The sequence below is a fragment of the Pollachius pollachius genome, assembly GCF_949987615.1.
Source record: "Pollachius pollachius genome assembly, chromosome: 20".
Taxonomy (NCBI): domain Eukaryota; kingdom Metazoa; phylum Chordata; class Actinopteri; order Gadiformes; family Gadidae; genus Pollachius; species Pollachius pollachius.
In genome coordinates this window covers 2,200,047-2,216,968 of record NC_136953.1, presented here as the reverse complement: position 1 = coordinate 2,216,968, position 16,922 = coordinate 2,200,047, and the positions used below count along the sequence as shown (strand labels likewise).

At 42.7% G+C, this 16,922-nt stretch overlaps 1 long non-coding RNA gene across 1 annotated transcript; it reads left to right on the top strand.

Annotated features, from left to right (window-relative positions):
- The first annotated feature begins 14,642 nt into the window (after window positions 1–14,642).
- On the top strand, window positions 14,643–16,041 carry LOC307091426. The gene is made up of 3 exons (XR_013812735.1): window positions 14,643–15,144; window positions 15,368–15,509; window positions 15,726–16,041. It is a non-coding gene; the product is annotated as an uncharacterized lncRNA (long non-coding RNA).
- Window positions 16,042–16,922: the final 881 nt, after the last annotated feature.

Here is a 16,922-nt window from a genome sequence, read left to right as displayed (position 1 = left end):
TGAGAGGTTAAACCAAATGACACATCATTCTGCCCTTCAGACAGCATCAATTACTAAATTGCAACAAATACCAATAACTTGTTAAATGTTCGATTTGCAGGGGTAGAAGGCTTCAAATTTTTTAAATCTCTGTTAAGAATAAAAAATACCACAGTGTATTCCAGTAATCATCAACCTATGCAGGAAAGTGTTTTTTATCTTATGATCAGTCTTTCAGAAAGGGGAATTAGCTCAAATGCTAGTGCGCTTGCTTAGAATGTGAGAGGTAGCGGGATCGATACCTGCATTCTCCAATGTCTTGCGATTTTCAAAGAATTTCCATTTCAATGACTGTTAGTCAGAATTGAACTAGAGTTTATTGGAGAAAAAATGGTTCTTTGCCCCCAACTGCTGCAGCTGAGAGGTTAAACCAAATGAGACATCATCCTGCCCTTTGGACAGCGTCAATTACTAAATTGCAACAAATACTAATAACGTGTTAAATGTTCGATTTGCAGGGTTACAAGGCTTCAACTTTTTAAAATCTCAGTAAAGAATCGAAAATACCACAGTGTTTTCCAGTAATCATAAACCTAGGCTGAAGGAATAGTGTCAATTAAGCAATAACATTTGAAATGCCGCCTGAACAGGGACTTAAATCCTGGACCCTCAGATTAAAAGTCTGATGCTCTACCGGCTGAGCTACCCAGGCTTTAACATATCAAAAACATTTGCACATTAAAAATGGATTTCAATTTTCCATTAAAACTACCTGTACCAGCTACAGAGAATTGAAGCCATAAGCTATGCTTGCTGCAGGGAAGTGATTTTTATCTTATGATGAGTCTTTCAGAAAGGGGAATTAGCTCAAATGGTAAAGCGCTCGCTTAGCATGTGAGAGGTAGCTGGATAGATGCCTGCATTCTCCAATGTCTTGCGATTTTCCAAGAATTTCCATTTCAATGACTGTTAATCAGAATTGAACTAGAGTTTGTTGGAGAACATATGGTTCTTTGCACCCAACTGCTGCAGCTGAGAGGTTAAACCAAATGAGACATCATCCTGCCCTTTAGACTGCGTCAATTACTAAATTGCAACAAATACAAATAACTTGTTAAATGTTCGATTTGCAGGGGTAGAAGGCTTAGATTTTTTTAAATCTCTGTAAAGAACAGATAATACCACAGTGTATTCCAGTAATCATCAACCTATGCTGAAGGAATAGTGTCAATGAAGCTATAATATTTGAAATGCCGCCTGAACAGGGAGTTAAACCCTGGACCCTCAGATTAAATGTCTGATGATCTACCGGCTGAGCTATCCAGGCTTCAATGTAACTTAAATATTTGCACATTAAAAATGGATTTCAATTTTCCATTAAAAGCACCTGTACCAGCTACAGAGAATTTAAACCATAAGCTATGCTTGCTGTAGGGAAGTGTTTTTTATCTTATGACGAATCTTTCAGTAAGGGGAATTTGCTCAAATGGTAGAATGCTTGCTTAGCATGTTAGAGGTAGCGGGAGCGATGCCTGCATTCTCCAATGTCTTGCGATTTTCAAAGAATTTCCATTTCAATGACTGTTAATCAGAATGGAACTAGAGTTTTTTTGGGGAATATAAAGTTCTTTGCCCCCAACTGCTGCAGCTGAGAGGTTAAACCAAATGAGAAATCATTCTGCCCTTTTGACAGTGTCAATTACTAAATCGCAACAAATAAAAATAACATGTTAAATGTTTGATTTGCAGGGTTACAAGGCTTTAACTTTTTTAAATCTCTCTAAAGAATAGATAATACCACAGTGTATTCCAGTAATCATCAACCTATGCTGAAGGAATAGTGTCAATGAAGCTATAATATTTGAAATACTGCCTGAACAGGGACTTGAGCCCTGGACCCTCAGATTAAAAGTCTGATGCTCTACCGCCTGAGCTACCCAGTCTTCAAAACATCAAAAATATTTGCACATTAAAAATGGATTTCAATTTTCCATTAAAAGTACCTGTACCAGCTACAGAGAATTTAAGCCATAAGCTCTGCTTGCTGTAGGAAAGTGCTTTTTATCTGATGATGAATCTTTCAGTAAGGGGAATTAGCTCAAATGGTAGAGCGCTCGCTTAGCATGTGAGAGGTAGCGGGATCGATGCCTGCATTCTCCAATGTCTTGCGATTTTCAAAGAATCTGCGTTCGTCCAGCCTGTGGCAAGCACAATCTAATAGCAGCAGGACTCTACCAGACAGTTCGCCAGATGTTTGACATTGACGGGTGGTATGACCTTGCCACTGTGTACCTGGAGTGAAAAGGTTGCTCAAAGAAGTATCCTGGTTGGTCCGAGGACATCTTAGGACAGCTGGACATGGGCCATCGCAGCCAGTGTCCAGCTTAGCTGACGTACGGCTAATTCATAATAATGAATGTCAATTATATGGTGCTTCTGTTTGTGTTGTTTGTGTTGCTGTACAAGAAGCTGCGGGAGCCACACAGCGAGGCACGGCTGCAGCGTGTCCTGCAGTCCTTGACGGCTTGTGAGCCTTTCACAAGGATTTCTCTCATGCGCCCCCCTGCCTTCGCTAAGCCTCCCGAGCTCCCTGACCTTCCCAAGCCTAAGTGGCTGTTGGCCGTGTATGCCAGGGATTTTCTTGGCAGACTTCATTTGGTGAAGGCCAAAATTACTTCCTTCTTTGGATCTGTGCTCAAGATTGACTCCACCAAAAAAGTCACCAAGAAACTGGCTGCTGCTGCTGCAGGTACAGCTGCTTGGTGCACAAATGTGAGGAACGAGCACCGTCAGGTTCTTGTCTCCGTTATGACAGCCGGCGAGGGACAAACACTTGACGCCATGGCAGCTGGCCTAGTTAAATTTCATAATCCCTGCTTGCCAGTCAACATAATAGATTTGGAGGAGATTATGAAACAGATAGGGGCACCGGTTATTTGTCTAGGTGACTTTAATAATAATCCTCACTTCCTTTGTGGGGAAGCAGAATGAAAGATACTAGTGAGAGCACAGTGGAGGACTTTATGGACAAATATGGGTTAGTATGTATGAATGATGGCAGGCCAACTAGGTTTGAAATTAAGAAGGGGGCAGTTTCATGCATAGATTTAGCACTAGCATCCAGTGAATACGCAAGAGTAGGAGACTGGGTCAATATGGACAGGTATTCAATGGGTACTGATCACTTTCCAATACTTTTGAAGTTTGGGAAAACATTGTTAACTGATGATCAGACTAGACCAACATACTTTAACTATGGGAAGGCAGACTGTGAGAAGTTTTCTACTAAAGGTGATAGTGGACATGACAGTGTGAATGGAGAGGGAACAATAGATGAGTGGAACAATAGTTTATGTTCAATGATATTAAGAAGTGCATATGAGTGCATCCCTTTAAAGAAAAAACCCTAAAGCTAGAGTAAGTCTGCCATGGTGGAATAGGGCTTGTGATAAAGCTGTTAGGGATAGGAACTGTGCATATTGACTGGTTGCCCGACAGAGAATAATGTAATAGAGTACAAAAGGCTGAGGGCTAAGGCAAGAAGAGTAATTAAGGTTACAAAAAGAGAGTGTTGGAGAAGATATTGTGGAAAATTGGGCGTGGATACATCAGTTGGAGAAATATGGGCAGCAGTTCACCGTATGTCAGGAGTGGTAAGGAAAGGAGAATGCCATTGGAGGAAAGGGGAGTTTTAGCGAAGAGTGATATAGAGAAAGCCCAAATTTACATTTACATTTAGGGCATTTAGCATACGCTTTTATCCAAAGCGACTTACAATGAGTGCATTTGTTACAATAAGTACATTTGTCAAAAGAAGTGAAACAATATATCGCTGTCGGTACAGTAAAGATGTTCATAGAACCAAGTGCAAGTATTACAATCGCTAGGCTAACCCATTCCCCGTGTAAAGAAATGATAGCAGCTACTGTAAATGCTAGACAATGCACTTGCACTTATTCAAGTACCTTGAATAAGTGCAATATACAAGTGCCAGGACGTACAACATTCAATGGTGCCTGTGCATTGGTTTCTATGCAGAGTCGAGGTGAACTCTGAACAGGTGAGTTTTGAGTCTTTTGCGGAAGCTGGTGAGCGACACTGCGATCCTGACATCGGTAGGGAGCTCGTTCCACCACTGAGGTCCCAAAACAGAGAAAAGTTGTGACTTCGCTGAGCGACCTTTGCTTGCTCTTAGCGATGGCGGTACCAGACGTCCAGCTGAGGTAGTTGAGCGGAGGGATCGAGCTGGGGTGTGTGGCTTTACTAATGCTTGGAGGTAGGCAGGGGCAGTGCCATCGACTGCCTTGTATGCCAGTACCATCATCTTGAATCTGATGCGAGCTATTACAGGGAGCCAGTGGAGGTCTCGGAAGAGGGGGGTTACATGTGAGAACTTTGGTAGGTTGAACACGAGGCGCGCTGCCGCATTCTGGATGCGCTGCAAGGGTTTAATCGCAGAGGCAGGGAGTCCAGCCAGGAGCGAGTTGCAGTAGTCGAGGCGGGAGATGACCAGTGATTGGACTAGAAGCTTAGCTGCTTCCCTTGTGAGGAAGGGCTGGATCCTGCGGATGTTGTAAAGTGCAAATCTGCAGGATCGGGCCACCGCAGTGATGTTTGCGGTGCAGCATAACTGATTGTCCAACACTACACCAAGGTTTTTGGCAGTTGGAGAAGGAGATACAGTGATGTTCTCAACAGTGACCAGTAAGTCCATGTGTGGGCAATCTTTCCCTGGTATTAGGAGGAGCTCAGTCTTGTGGAGGTTAAGCCTCAGGTGATGGGCAGTTGTCCAGGTGCTGACTTCTGCCAGACATTCAGATATGCGTGTTGCAATCAGGGCTGATAAGTGCGATCCAAATGTGTGAAAGTAAGTTTAAGGATGTACATAGGGGAGCAAACATTGGGGAGGAGGGTATTAGAAAGAGGAATGAGACACTAGGACAACACATATTTAAACTTGGGGTGAATGACGATAAAACTGATTGTGTTAATTTGTACTTTTCAGTGGAAGAGCTGCGCAGAGCCATTAATAATGGGGGTAAAACAGCACCAGGGAAGGATGGCATTAGCTAACAGCAGTGATGTGTAAAATAATGGAAAGAAAGGTGACGGATAGATAAGTATACAAACTGGAGAAGGAGGGGTGGTTCACGCTAATGCAAAGTGGGTTACGCAGAGGAAGAAATACCATGGATTCTATGATCTTCCTGGATTTGGTTGTAAAGAAAGCCATGGTTAATAAAGAGGGAGTAGTTGCAGTGTTTTTGGATATTGAAAAGGCTTATGACATGTTGTGGAAGGAGGGGCTGATCATTAAGCTGTACAATGCAGGGATTCAAGGGCGTATGCTGAACTGGGTACAGGACTTTTTAAAGAACAGGTTAATTCAGGTTAGGGTAGGGGAGGCGATGTCGAATTCAACATGCATTGAGAATGAAACACCACAGGGAAGTGTAATAAGCAGTGTTGGAACTAACGTGTTATTAAGTAATGCGTTACAGTAACTACGTTACTTTTGCGGTAACGAGCACTGTAACTAATTACTTTGTCCAAATCAGTAACGCGTTTATCATTACTGCAATTTAAACAGGCTCGTTACTCGTTACTTCATGTGCATAACCCAGGACTACAGTTTCCGTGGTGGACGTGAAGCGGACGTGAGTCACATGACGCAGCGACGCGCAAGTAAATGAATTAAAACAATGGCGGCAGTCGACGACGGTCCAGACATTGTATTTCTCTCATGGAAATATGCACATTATTTTTCCTTTCTGACAGTAAAAGACTTAAGGAATATTTTGGTGACCTGTCATCTTTGTGGAGGTTCGAAAACTCTAGCCACATCAAAAACTAGCAATTCTAATCTGATGAAACATCTTCAGAAACAACAGGCATCTACCAAGCTAGTTGAAAAAGACCCTGAAGGTAACACAGGTGATGCTGCTGCTAACGTCAGCTCCGTCGATGCTAAAGGAGAAGCCACTACAGCCAAACAACAAAAGCTTGATTTTACAAAGCCTGTTGCACAGTCTATAACCCAGACACAGCTAAACAAATGATGGAGATGTATGGACAAAGACTGATATAGACATAGACATACTAACATAGACTACTAAAGCACTTTATCCACCATTATTGATTTCATCAGTTGTTTTATTTATCTAAACGGCCAGAGTGGACGAAATATTATTTTTGTTGAACATTAACTATGTTTGTGAGGCTGAAAGTACTTTTTATTTATTTAGTTTCTCTTTGTGAGGCTGAAAATACTTTTAAGTTTGCCCATCATTATTGATGATGAGGTCTCCAGTTGGTGGAGTTTAGCTGCTTTGAGTTAAGGTTAACTTACAAAGATCGGATAAACCTCACAGTGTTTACATTGTAAACATCTATTGTATCAGTTTTGCACTATTTATTCCTACAGTTGCTAAATCTAGCAGTCTGAGGCACAGTTTAATTTTTGCACTGCCAAAACTATACCTCGTACCTGTTTCAATGGCTACAATAAATATGCAAAAGTTTCAAAACATACTGTATGTTGTGTTTTGTTGATCCACTGTTTCATCATAGTGATACTGGGTACAATGATCAAATTTTACTGTTGTTTTGTCGAACACTATGCCACATCAACCCCAAAATAATTTGTGTGTATTTGTAGAGGGTTGGAAACAGTTGGAAACAATGGAAATATTTCATTTATTTGCACTCACACTACTACACTGCTATGGCACGTTAAGGTCACTAGGCGGCGCATTGTGCTTGTGGTAGGATAGGACTTACGTGTAAGCAAGCCAGAGGACTGGCAGCCTCCCTAGCTATCCAGTTAGGGAGGTCCTTTGCCAAATTAACACAATAAGATAATTTAGAAAAAAAAAAAGTTACTTTCCCTAGTAACTAGTTTCCTTGAAAGTAACGAGTAACTTAAAGTAACTGAGTTACTTTTGAAAGAAGTAACTAGTAACTGTAACAAAGTTACTAATTTAAAGTAACTTGCCCAACACTGGTAATAAGTCTGGTTTTATTTAATGTAATGGTCAATGACATTGGTTTCTCATTGTTTGCAGACAACGGAACAGTGTGGAAAAGAGGCAAGAACATCAAACACATAACAGAGAAAATACAGGAGGCATTAAATAAAATAATGGACTGGGGAAGCAGGTGGGGATTCAAGATATCAACGGAAAAAAATAAATAAATTGTATTTGGCAATAAGAAAACTGAGTGTCAAGGTTTATTAATGTATGGGCAAGCAGTAGAGAGGGTAAAATAATTTAAATTATTGGGAGTAGTTTGTGATGAAAGATTGACTTATAAAAAGCATGTAGATAGCATTGTGAGCAAGTGTGAAAAAGTAATTAATGTCATGCAGTCCCTATCAGGAAGTCTTTGGGGTGCTGGCCGGGATACCCAGATAATGATTTACAGGGCAATGGTCAGATCAAGGAAAGATTATGGGTGTTTGTGTTACGGGACGGCAGCAAAATCAATTCTCAAGAGACTCGATGTAGTGCAGGCAAAGGCACTGAGAGTCGTCTGTGGGGCCTTCCGTTCCACCCCAATCTCAGCCTTGTAGAAATGGGGGAGACCCCATTGGGTATCAGAAGGTCTAAGCTGGCAATGTAGTATATCTGTAAATTAAGGGGACATCAAGGGGAGAATGTGGGGCAGCTGGCTTTGGAAGGTGCATGGGAGTGGGGAGTAGCAAGAGTGAAAAGGGAGTGTTTCATTTTTAAAGTCAATGAGGAGATGGGGAGGATGGAGTTTAGGGAGGAGGGGGTGGCCCCTATAGATCACTGGCCAGCTATACAACCATGGATTCTACCAGTGCCAGGGATAGATCTAAGTGTGTTAGCTTATGAGAGAACTGCAACATTTGGGGGCATTGTAAAGGAAAGGCTAAATAACACTTGGGGACAGTACATACAAAATTACACTGATGGGGCTCAAGACCCAAGAACCGGGAAGTCTGGGTTCGCTTTTTGCATCCCAGATTTGGATGTTAGCAAGTATAAGCGACTGTCTGAGGGGGTTTCAGTTTATACTACAGAGCTGCTTGCAATAATCTGGGCTATGCAGTGGGTGGAGGAGGTCAGACCAGGGCCAGTTGTGATATGCTCTGACTCTGCATCAGTGCTGATGACATTGAGGGAGGGAGGGCTTTGAGCCAGGTCAGACCTCATGGTGGAGCTTCTTACCCTGATGTACAGGATTGAGCAGGCGGGAGAGTCAGTGGGGTTCATGTGGGTCCCAGCTCATGTGGGGATAGAGGGGAATGAGCTAGCTGATGGGGCAGCGAAAAGGGCTTTAAGAAGGGAAGAGGTGGATGTAAAAGTGAGGCTGGGGTTAACTGAATGTAGGTCAATCATCAAAAAGAACATCATGGCTGTGTGGCAGGAGGAGTGGGATCGGGAAAAGAAGGGGAGGCATTATTACAGCTTGCAGAAAACAGTCACAAAGAGCCACAAAAACACAAGGAGGCATACAGTCATGATGACCAGACTGAGGCTGGGGCATTCTGGACTACCATGGGACCTACAGAAAATTGGGAAACATGAGGATGGACTGTGTGGGGAGGGAGGCAAAAAGCAAACAGTGGAACATGTCCTGATGGAGTGTGCAGGACTCGCGCTAGAGAGGGAACGGCTGTATGCAGCGGTGGGCACACCACCTGTTACACTGAGGAGCCTTCTGGCTCCCATCGAGAACTAGCCTGGGACTGTAAAAGCTGTTCTGGAATTTATGGCGGCCACTCGACTATTCCTATGGAAATAAAAATGGACTAGGGTTTGGAATATTTATTTATTTATTTAAATTATTTTTTTTGTCCTGTGGGTGGCAGCAATGTGCAGCAAAGGCATACAGGCTGCCGGAAATTAAAGGAAGAAGAAGAAGCGCATAGGGCCTTTTGTGCCATCAAGCAGTCTATGATTGTTTGTGTGTGGGAGCTAGTGATGGAGCGCCGTTGTTGGTGTGATCTTGTGGATTGGGTAGTGAGTTATTGGTTCTGAGTAGTGGAGTGTTCGGTTGGTTTGTAGTTAGTTCCTTTGTTTTGTGCTTTCCTCTTTTGGGAAAGTGGTTCTTAGTTCTTTGGCACATCAATAAACCTTTTTGCTAACCGTTACCTCTGTCTGTGTCTCCTCCTTGTCCCGCTCAGCCTCTAGTTGTAATGAAACCCATAGCAATAATGTGGAAACACCAGTCAATAATGTAACATATTTCTGAGCACATAATATAACACAATTTTGTCATTTTACAACATATTACATTCGTTCACCACAAATGACTTAAAAGCAGTGCAAACATTGAAATATTTTTTAACCATTCAGCGAACAAAAGGCAACAGGCGGATTATCATTTAGAGGGCCACTCAATGACATGCAGAAGCATCATCAACACGCACACTGAAGTGGTGTGAGAAATACTGTTACGTATTTTAAGCACATAAGCTGCCCCCACATAGCCACAGGGAAGCAGGATCGAACATATAAGCTGCAATAACTACTCCAGCCACAGATGGCAGCACCTTTAGACAGGTGAGGAAGCTGGGGCCAATACGTCACATAGGCCACGCCCACTTCACATAGGCCACGCCTACTTGATACGAACAGGGAGCGGGAGTCAGATGAGGTCAGAGACATATGGCAGAGCCGTTGAGAGCCCCGGGGAAAGCCCCCTGGGGCTGGAAGATAGCTCTGCGGTATCTCTCTCCACGCGTGTTAAATACAATTTCCTCCTTTTGCTTCATAGTTACCATATCGAAATACTTTAACAAATAAAGTGAGTTAAAAGCGACCCGGATTGAACTACTTTCTTCAAGAACACGACAATTTGGTGACCCCGTATGTGTTTCTGAGAAAGGCCGAGGCCCGGGGCTCGGAGACGCACGGCCACTGCGACGCTCAACAACTCTTCACAGGTCACACAAATGAATCTGCATAGGATTAGGTGTAAGAGTTTAGAACTTTACTTTTGTGGGAAGATAAAACAACCACGAACGTATTGTTGCGTTCTTCTTCAAGGAAAGTAGTCTAATCAGGATCGCTTTGAACTCACTTTATTTACTTAAGTATTTCGGTATGGTAACTACGAAGCAGAAGGAGGGGAATTGTATTACGCACGTGCGGAGCGACAAACAGCAATCCTCTCTACCTATCTCTCTCTATGGCTTGCCGGATGTTTCTCAAATTCCTCGGGCTTCAATTCTTGCTTTTATACTGAGTATGCGTGGCCTATAAAACGCACCGGTTTCGCTATTCTCACCTTTCTAAAGGTGCTGCCCTCTATGGCTGAAATAGTTATTGCAGCTTATGTGTCCTGCCCCTTGTGGCTATGTATAGTAATTACAGCTTATGTGTTCTGCCCCCTGTGTCTATGTATAGTAATTACAGCTTATGTGTTCTACCCCCTGTGGCTATGTATAGTAATTACAGCTTATGTGTTTAAAATACGTAACAGTATTGTAACGTGAGGAGGTTCCATGTTCCATGCAATTTTTTGTTATTTATTAGTACCGTAACCGGCTTGGGATCAGTGTTGCCAACTCTCGCGAGACAAATAAACAACTCTCACATAAAAAAAAAGCCCAAAAGAAGCTCAATGCCTAAAAAGGCGCCCAAAGCCGCTGTAACCTGTCACAGCCTTAACAGCATAGCCTATTTGTATAATGAGTGAAATAATTACTATTCCAAAGCCAAAACTTATTTTATTTTTCAAGTTTTACAAAAAAAAATCTAAACATCATTGTACAAGACACACATTTGTGTGTGGAGAGAGAGAGAGAGAGAGAGATCCTCCTGTACTACTCAGAATCCAATATCCGTTAATCTTGATGAGAATGGTTTAGCATTCCTTCTATGCTTTTCTGTGCTAGCATGCTGCTTAAGGTCTGCATTGTGTGCTCGAATTTCTGCCTTACAGAACCTGCAAAGAGCCTTACTGTTATCCCCTGTAACGGGACGAATCCAATCCTTGAGCTCTCTCTCCCTCTCCCAGTCAGGATTGTATTTTTTTCCATACTTCGACCACTTTGTGGGCATTACGCCAATTCTCACTATGAACCGCTATCGCTAAAACAAACTCCGTAACTTGCATGCTATGCCAGCCAGCTTGACTTTGTTTGTTGAGATTTACCCGCGTCACGTTAGGTATCATGCACGAGCGAGTTTGCGTGCGCAGTAACGCGCGAATGAGAACTGAATAGATGGATGGATAGATAGATAGATAGATAGATACTTTATTGATCCCCAAGGGATTCAATCCTAATCTAATAAATATGCCTACTGTTCACCAGCCTACAAAAATGTGAAGCACCGAGTTGCGTATTATTTTTGGCTTTAAGCAACCAAGTTTCTAAAAATAAGCCCAAAATACCCCAACCCGCGACTCCACATTTTTCCAAGCGACTTCTTTTAAATACAAGCCCAAAGTCGCGTATTATTAGCGGACTTGGCAACCATGCTTGGGATTCATTTCCCCAGGGGCGGTTAGACATGCTCTATCGGCGGTAAGAGTGCGAATGCAATCGGTGCCCCCAGCACAAAAGTTGGAACACCAATGTACATGAATGGTAACAAACTTTTGTAAATAACCTTATTTCCATAGGCTAGGTGGAGGACTGCGCGTTTTGCCCTAATTGCAGTACACGCCCCACTGACGCTCTGTGGGAGATAACGATTTTTTTCCCCACAGGAATTCAACGCAATGTCTTGTTACGTATTTTAAACACATAAGCTACCTCCACATAGCCACTAGGAAGTATGATCGAACACATAAGCTACCCAAACATAGCCACTAGGAAGTATGATCGAACACATAAGCTGTAATTACGGTACATAGCCACTAGGAAGCAGGATCCGACATAAGTTGCAATAACTATTCCAGCCACAGAGGGCAGCACGTTTAGACAGGTGAGGAGGGCGAAACTAATACGTCACATAGGCCACGCCTACTCGGTACTAAAGCAGGAACTGAAGCCAACGAGATCAGAAACATCCGGCAGTCCATACTAGGGAGTTAGGTAGAGGCCTGCTGTTTGTCGCTCACACGCGTGTCCATACAATTCCCCTCCTTTTGCTTCATAGTTACCATATCGAAATACTTTAACAAATAAAGTGAGTTAAAAGCGATCCGGATTACACTACTTTCTTCAAGAACAGTCTTTATCTAAGTACTAACTAGAAAAGATTTGCAAAGTACTCGGTTTTGTCCATAGGCACCATAATGTTTTCTGTAAAGACTGCATAGTCTGTTGCATGTTGCAGGTGCTCTCTGTGGCTGGAATAGTTATTGCAACTTATATGTCGGATCCTGCTTCCTAGTGGCTATGTGTGGGTAGCTTATGTGTTCGATCATACTTCCTAGTGGCTATGTGTGGGTAGCTTATGTGTTTAAAATACGTAACAAGTCTCTTATCTGGACCAATAGAAACAGACAACCTTGTTGAGGTGTTGATACCCCGACCCCCCCTCTCCCTCTCCCTCTCTCCCTCTCTCTCCCTCCCTCTCAACCTCTCCCTCTCTCACCCCCCCTCTCCCTCTCTCCCTCTCTCTCCCTCCCTCTCAACCTCTCCCTCTCTCACCCCCCCTCTCCCTCTCTCACTCCCCCTCTCCCTCTCTGTGTATAAATGTCTATATAGATATATTCCCCTAAAGGTCCATTGCAGTTTCAAGCCACAGTAATGTGTTGGCAGCAACTTATTAAGCCAAAAGTGCAACTATAATTATCGCATTTGACAAATCAGCAGGTGAACTATCATATTTAATTCGTATATTTCATTCATTCCAATATTTTTTGTGCCAATGTTACCAGATACCTGGTTCCCTACTTTTATGTGTTTGTTATAGGTCGGTTGTATGACATTACCCAGACCACCACTCTTGAGGTCTGGATTAATGACATGGCTGGACTTATGTTAGATGTTAGTGTCCCCCCCCCATCACACCTAAGACCTTGTGAGAGTCATAGTTTATGGCAAGCTCTTACAAAGTTAAATAAAATGTATAAAAAATAAAGATAACAGATAAACTTCAGAGGCAAGAATATCATAACCATATGAATTTAGTTTGAGTTTGCTTTAAATATCAATATTTTGATTATTATCGTGACTACAGTTTCAGCAAGCGCATTGTGCACACTCAACCTCTATTTTTATGTAAACCAATAGCAATAAGTTGGAAACCCCATTCGATAATGTAACACATTTCTGAGCGCCGATGAATTACTAAAGTACGAGTCTCCCCCCACCAGAGCCTTTACGCTCGTAAACCCCCCTCCCCCCTCCTGACCCCATACCCCGTATATCTCCTCTCTCTCCAACCTCTCCTCTCAAACCAAACCCAAGTCGTAAAACTCATCTTCATCTTCTCACCTTAGTCACTTTGTGAACCCACTCCCCTCGCCATCCAGGCATACAACTCTTCTCACCTTCTAACATGATCCCTTTGTGAACCCACTCCCCTCTTCTTGCAGTCTGGTCCCAGACCATAACTCTCCTCTCCACCAATACTTCTTCTCTCAATCCAAACCCAAGTCGTAAATAGGGGTGTGCCAAATAATCGTCATGACGATGCATCGTGATTCTAATTTTCACGATCTACTGCATCGATTGTTGACGCCAAGAATCGATTATTAATTTTAAAAAATGAATAATTAAAAAAAATGAATAATTAAAATTGCATGAATGGTTGGCGAACATCAAGCATTTCCGGCCGCGCGATACTGCGACAAGTCATTCTTAAACAAAACATGGAGGAGACAGAACAAATTCGCCTGGCTCCGTCACATTTCAAGTCTGATGTTTTGAAACATTTTGGCTTTAAAAACAAGGACGGTAAAAACGAAATTGATATGACGAACGCAATTTGCAAACACTGTTACATCGCAATGAAATACTGTGGAAACACAAACTTAAAGGAACACTTGCAGAGGCGCCATCCAGAAAAACAAGAGCCGCCAGCGCCACAACCACTGAACAACGCTAAACAAACAACATTCGATTGCAAGCTAGCCCCAACATCTACACGCGCAAAGAAGATTACAGAGTCAATCACCGAGTTCATTTGCCAGGATTTGCGACCATATAGTGTGGTGGAGAACCGTGGGTCTAAAAAAATGATCAGCACACTGGAGCCTCGCTATGTAATCCCGAGCCGGAAACAGTTCACTGAAGTAATGGTCCCACAGATGTATGGTGAGGTGAAACTACAGGTAAAAGAATCCCTGGACTCCGCCGAATGCATTGCACTAACGTGCGATGGGTGGACTTCGCGAGCCACGGAGTCATACATCACAATTACATCTCATCATATAAACGAGGGCTGGGAGTTAGTTTCCCATGTATTGCAAACCAGGGCTTTGTTCGAGTCTCACACCGGCACCAACATTGCACAAGTGCTTAGGGCAGCACTCGAAGAATGGGATCTGACTGACAAAGACCCTGCAATAGTGACTGACAACGCATCGAACATGACAATCGCCGCTCAGCTGGCAGATATGCCACGTTTCAGGTGTTTTGCTCACACATTAAATTTAGCATCCCAACGTGCCCTGAAACTCCCCGCTGTCAGCAGATTGCTAGGGAGAGTAAGACGGGTGACAACTTTTTTCAGACGCAGCACTGTTGCGTCCCACGTACTGCGTGAGAAGCAAGCTTTGTTGAGCCTCCCTCACCACAAATTGATAACCGACGTCGCCACTCGATGGAACAGCGCGCACGACATGCTGGAGCGCTTTTTAGAGCAACAGCCTGCCATCCACGCTGCGCTCTTGTCTACCGAGGTACGGAAGTCTGAGAAGGAAATCTGCACACTCACCGATTCCGACATAACAACTGCAGAGGAGGTTGTCGCTACCATGAAACCCATGAAAGTGGCTACACTCGCCGTATCAGAGGAGGGCAGTCCAACGCTATCGATTGTAGCACCACTCCATGCCCAACTCGTCCATGAGCTCCAAGACAAACCGAGTGATTCCACCTTCACACGGGAGCTAAAAACCACAATGTGCCAGGATCTTAACAAGAGATACTTAAACGAAAAGGAAGCTCTGTATAAAGCCTCGGCTCTTGATCCCCGTTTTAAGGCCTTGCCTTTCCTTTCCGAGGATGAGAGGGAAGATGTCTACAATGGAGTAACTGCAGAAGCCACCAGGACCAAGTGGGCATTACAGGTAACATTAACAGCAATACAGTTGAAATGTATTATAGAAATATAAAATATGAACGGATGTATTCACAGTTTATAAAGCATAAATAAGTAATAAATACATATCTTTAACTAAATTCATAAATAAATAAATCCATCATAGGTAAATGCAGTTGTCATTTGAAATGTATTGTGCAAGATAAAATAATTCATCATTCTGAAGATTGTGTTGATTTACTATTTTCTAGCAAAGCACAAGTAGACTTCAGGCAGACCCAATGGAGGACAGCAGCCCAAACCCTGACCAAGAAGACATGCCTGCTGCATCTTCATCAAAAACATCTAAACGTTGTTCTCTAGCTGACCTACTTGGACAAACTTATGCAGCAGGTAAGATAAAAAATATGCTACCACAACATACTGAAAGAAATATTCTTAGTGAGTGTTTCCTAATTTGGGGATGCCCCACAAACACATGCATATGGCATTTAATTATAATGTAATGTAACAAATATCATGGTGATGATTTAATGTACTGAGTAATATAGTGTATATATCCATTTTATTTATGTATTTTTATTATGGCCTTGTCCTCCTATACTGCAGGTCCTGCAAAGAAACTGAAAACTGCTGAAGACCAGGCGAAAGACGAGATGGCAAGATACAAGGAGGAAGCATCCCTGGCGCTTAGTGATGATCCTCTTGGCTGGTGGAAAGAACATGAGGGCCAGTATCCTTTTCTGTCTCGAGTAGCTAAAAAACACCTGAGCATTCCAGGTACTAGTGTCCCCTCAGAGAGAGTTTTCTCTACTGCAGGGGACATTATCTCTGCCAAAAGGAGTGTCATTTCCCCTGAGCACCTGGACCAGCTTCTGTTCCTAAACAAAAACATAAAGCACTAAGAATGGCATTATAGCTGTTATTGCTAATTCAACACTTGTTCATTTGTTTTTTGAGTGGATACTGGACACTGGACACATGCAGTTGATGCATTTTGCTGCGAGGGATGTTTGCAATATAAATATATATATATTTTTTATATAGTTTTATAAAGCCTATTCACTTTTTGTGGCATCAGTTTGTCCTCTTATGTTTATGAAAGGATATTGTTGTTATAATGGCAGCTACTTCCAAAAGGGGAAATGTTTGAATGTTTTCATTTCATTGGTTTAAAGGACCACTGAGGCCATGTAAACGGCACTGATTATCCTTATTTTGTTATTTTAAGTTTTATAAATCCTTAGCACTTCTTGTCAGTGTATCCAGTAATAGTCGTTTCAATAAATACAGCTATGTATGAATTGAGTTGCTTTGAGTTATCAATTGAACACACTATCCAGATCATACACAGCCAGTCAGCCACTGGTAATGGCTTAATTTTTTTTTAACAGTGTTCAGTGAAAATTCGCAATGCATCGCAATAATTCAAGTATCGCGATGCATCGTGATAGAATCGCATCGTGGCATGTGAATCGTGATACGAATCGAATCGTGACTTCTTTAACAATACCCACCCCTAGTCGTAAAACACATCTTCATCTTCTCACCTTAGTCCCTTTGGGAACCCACTCCCCTCGCCATCCAGGAGATGTACACACAGTGCAGGGAGCAGATAGTGTGTTGAACGTGTAAATTGTGATTAAGTGGTGGCCGTATGCCATAAAACTACCACATTTTTCAGCCAGACAGATGGAACTCAGAGGAGTTTCTTTTATCGATTGATAAGTCCGTTGATGAAGTTTGTAGTTTCCCCCACCGCCATATTTGGAGTTCTTCGTAGTCTCTGTAGCCAAGCCCCCCCCA